We start from the raw sequence: 5,044 nt of genomic DNA on the forward strand, positions 1-5,044 counted from the left end.
ATCTTATCACAATTATTATTATTATTATTATTAATTAATTTATTTTTTCTTTAGAACGATGAATCTATTGTTTTTAGGCTATCACACTCCTCAAATTAGGGATAAGCTCAATACCGTACCGGTACCGAAAATCCTGATCCCGAAAATCGCAAAATTTTGGTACCGGTACCGATAACGAAATGTTCGGTTCGGTTCGGTTTGGTACCGGTACCGGTATTTAAGGTAAATTTCGGGAAATACCGGTACCGTACCGATCTTGAAAACTCAAAACTTTGGTATCGAATCGGTACTGACGGTACCAAACGGTACCAATACCGATTTTGCCCATCCCTACCTCAAATTTGGAGTCCTGTTGCCGTACTCTGAATAGACTATGTTGTTTTAACCGGGCCCACTTTGCTTCAGAGTTTGGCTTTGGGTGTTCCCCTGGGAAACCATACCGTCGGCTGCCACTTGTTAGTCGTTGTGCCGCTATAATAGCAGAATCCTCTGGCGTAACACGCGGTGAAATAAAAACTCGGATGAGCTTGAGATTCAAACCGACAACCTTCTACATGGCTTAACTCAAATAGTTTATTTTCACAATCCATTAAAAGTAAGAAAATTATGTTAGTTCAAAAAATAGCTTTGAACTATAATAGTTTAAACAGTCTATTAAATAATTCTATCCGAAGCAACCCAGTGGATTCCCTTCCCACGTCTCTCACGAGATGGACCTTTATTTGGATACAAGTTAATTTTATCCAATTGAAAGTTTTACACTTTATTTCTTCAAAAATTTCTTTCACCTGTTCTTTTTCTCACGTTGATAACCTGTTTGCTTGGTTTTTTCATAACCACCAACAGGAAGCGTGCATAATGGCGGTCCATGTCTTTATGGAAGAATTTGTAAACAAATAAACAACGATTTTATAAAAATGGAAAAAAAGAAAAAAAAAAAATACTCTAACATGTGTTGAGTGTGTGTGTATATATACACCATTAAATTACACATGCATTAACGAAAATAGCAAAGATATGATTCTTAAGTTGTATGTGTAAATTAAACAAACACAAATGACTAACTACAATTGTTTAAAAGAATAAGAAGCTGCTTGACAATGTGGTGTTGAATTAATAAAATGCCTAACTAATTAAGATATAATATCTGAATCATTAAACAAGTTTTTGAAACTTAGCCATTACAAGGCTTCATGAGACATGAGTAATTAAGAGGTATAACCAAACACACTCTACATTTGACTGACTCATAGATAGTCTCTTAATAGAATCATTAAGAGGCTACCAAATACCCCTAAGGTGAACATTTGTAGCATAGTTACATTTATGTAAATGATTTACACACATGTAAAAGATTTACATATAGGAAAACCACATAAGTGGAAAGTTAACAAATGTTATGTGATTTCCTACATGGAATTGGTTACTTATTGACAATTAACCAATATGCTTTATGCTCAAACTTGAAACTACTTATTTATCCGAAATTAATTATCCTACGAGTAATTTACTACTTCACCAACTTTGAATAGCGACGAACAAATTATTAGAATATGAATTGAAAGTCGATATGTTTTTGAAATGATAATACCTATGAAAGCAAAAATTCATGAAATAATTTAAGGACATACAAGTATGTCGTTATTATTCGTGTCACCACATTCAGTACATGCAAAAATATTAAGGAAGTTGAAACTTTATTTAAAAAAAATAAATGATTTGAATTTGCAAGAGAAGTACTTTAATTTTCCAACAAATCATTAATTAATTTTAACAAAGAGTGATCAAATATGCATAAATATGATTCGACATCAAATATACACCACTCAATGGAAAACACGACATCAAGTAGTAGTGTTGGTGGTAGGAATTCATTGCTTAACTTATATTATATACTACTTTTGGAGATAAAATAGTACACGGGCCCGAAGGAGCACCCCCAAATAGTATGCTCGAAAGGTATACTGTAAGAGACTTTTTATTCCCCATAGTTCCAAAGATTTTGAAAATTTGACTTAGTGGAAATAAAAGAATTCTCAATTTCCAAGTATAACCACTATGACATGTACTAATCACCTATGTGTTGGATTAATTTCTATTCCGGGTCACAAGTCGGTGAATCGGGCCTAAGAGATTTTAACAAGCCGATTAAATTCTTCCATTTGCTTGGTGGCCAAGTTCACCTTGTTGGCCAAGTTCACCTTGGTGGCCAAGTTGAGTGGTGGACACATATTATGCTTGGTGACCAAGTTGGGTTACTAGTATAAATGCATGTACAAAGTGTTAGAGAAAACATCACAACACAACAACAAACACAACAATCACCACCATCACTACCAAAGATATTGTAATCAGTTTTTTGAGCTATATTTTCTGGTTATAATATAAGTTGGTTATTTCTAAGTTGTTCGTTAATTACCGTTTATCATTCTTGAATTGGTATCAGAGCCCGGTTCAAGAACGCGATAATTAACGACCAACAAAGAAGGTGTTTCGATCGAACAAGTTGGTTTAATCTCCCGAGGAAGTTGTTGCCGTGGTTGATCGAACAAGTTGGTTTGATCTACCGAAGAAGTTATTGTCATTGTCGATTGGATAGTTCGTTTAATTGTTGCTTTGTTCAAACAAGTTGGGTTTGAATAGATATGGGTGACACGACTCCACCACCGCCGCCAAAGGGGAAAGAGAACGGGCCGTCTTCCGTTCATTGTCCAATGTTAACTACAACGAACTATACCGTGTGGGCCATGAGGATGAAAGTAGTCCTAAGAGTTCACAAAGTTTTGGACACCATCAACTCGGGTGTCTCCGATGAAGACAAAAATGACATGGCTATGGCCTTGTTGTTTCAATCCATACCCGAAACCTTGATCATGCAAATTGGAGATTAAGAAACTGCTAAAGCCATGTGGGATTTGATTAAAACCCGACACTTAGGTGCCGAACGGGTTACAGAAGCACTTCTCCAAACCTTGTCAATGGAATTTGACAATATGAAGATGAATGAGTCAGATTCAATAGATAACTTTGCGGGAAAGTTATCGAGCGTTGCCTCGAAATCCGCAGCTCTCGGCGAAGTTATAGATGAAGCAAGGTTGGTAAAGAAGTTTCTCAAAAGTCTCCCAAGATCGAAGTATATTCAGATGGTTTCTTCGCTTGAGCAAGTGTTGGATCTCAATAAAACAGGATTTGAAGATGTTGTGGGCTGACTCAGAGCCTATGAGGAGCGAATCCAAGAAGAAGAAATTCAAGTGGGTGACCAAGGTAAACTTTTATTTGGTAAATATGATTCATCAAGTCAAAGAAGTTTTGAATCTAATTGGGGACGAGGACGAGGAGGTCGAGGTCGCGGTCGAGGCCAATTTAATGGCCAAGACCGAACCCCTAGTACCGAACAAGGGTCATCAAATCGAGGGAAAATAAAGATGAAGAAAGATCGATCAAAGATTGTATGTTACCGATGTGACCAATTTTGTCACTTTGCATTCGGTTGCCCGGACCGAGTTCAAAAGGTTCAAGAAGCAAACAAAACCGAAGCCCGTGAAAATTTTGATGATGCATCAAGTTGTGTTCTTAAATGAACAAAACCTAATACCAAAGAAATATGAGACCGAGCGGGTCGAAGATGATGTGTGGTATTTGGATAATGAGGCAAGTAATCATATGACAGGAAACCAGTCATATTTTTTAGAATTAAACGAGAACATAACCGGGAGGGTTAAGTTCGGAGATGGGTCATTTGTTCAAATCAAGGGAAAATGCTCAATTCTTTTCCAAGGAAAATCAGGTGACCAAGACTTGCTAACCGAGGTTTATTACATTCCGGAGTTAAAAAATAATATAATAAGTCTTGGTCAAGCAACGGAGTCCGGATGCGACATCCGGATGAAGCACGATCTTTTGATCATGTACGATGAGAACGAGAGGTTAATCATGAAGGTCACAAGATCTGCAAACCGACTCTATAAAATACGAATGAAGATTGGAGCTTCCGTGTGTTTGCACTCAAAGATCCAAGATGATGCATGGCGTTGGCATGCAAGGCTTGGGCACATCAATTTCGAGTTAATAAAAGTGATGGCTAAGAAGGATCTTATACGAGGTTTACCTCATGTTGAACATGAAAATCAGTTGTGTGAATCGTGTTTGGTGGGTAAACAAACCAGGCGTTCGTTTCCGGCCACATCCTCGTTTAGAGCATCCCAACCTTTGGAGTTAGTTCACGGTGATTTATGCGGTCCAATAACCCCATCCACTATCTCGGGTAATAGGTATGTCTTTGTTGTTATAGACGATTACTCATGATATATGTGGACGTTTTTATTGAAAGAAAAGGGTGAAGCGTTTGAAAGTTTTAAGAGGTTTAAAGCCCTAATCGAGACGAAGGCGGGTTTAACAATGAAAACTCTCCGAGCGGATAGGGGAGGAGAATTCGCTTCACGTGATTTCAATCGGTTCTGCGATGAAAGTGGAATTATTTGGCATTTAACCGCCCCGTACACGCCACAAAAAATGTCGTGGTAGAAAGGCGAAACCGAACTTTAATGGGGATGGTGCGGAGTATTCTAAAGGCGATGCATGTACCCAATTATATGTGGGGAGAAGCGGTCTAGCATTCAATCTTTTTAATCAATTGGGTCCCAACCCGGGCTTTGGTTGATCAAACTCCATATGAACGGTTCAAGAAAAAGAAACCGATTATTGAACACGTTCGAGTATTTGGATGCGTGGCGTATGCTAAAGTTGATAGTGTACATCTAAAGAAACTTGATGACAGGTCAAGACAACTCGTTTATCTTAGGTCGGAGATGGGTTCAAAAGCATACCGTCTCTTCGATCCGAACACCCGAAAAATAGTTGTTAGCCGGGACGTTGTGTTTGACGAAAACAAAGGGTGGAATTGGGTAAAGAAAGTCGAGAAGAATGACTACGAGCCGGGTATGTTTTCTATTGTTGGGGGGGGGGGGGGTTGCAGTTGATAATGGAACTGGTCAAATCGAGCCCACTATTGAGGAAACTTCGGGAAGCGAACCGGGTAGCCCAA

The sequence above is a fragment of the Bidens hawaiensis genome, unplaced genomic scaffold (assembly GCF_021521415.1).
Source record: "Bidens hawaiensis isolate Kalapana, Puna unplaced genomic scaffold, B.hawaiensis_p1.1 tig00014198_1, whole genome shotgun sequence".
Lineage (NCBI taxonomy): Eukaryota > Viridiplantae > Streptophyta > Magnoliopsida > Asterales > Asteraceae > Bidens > Bidens hawaiensis.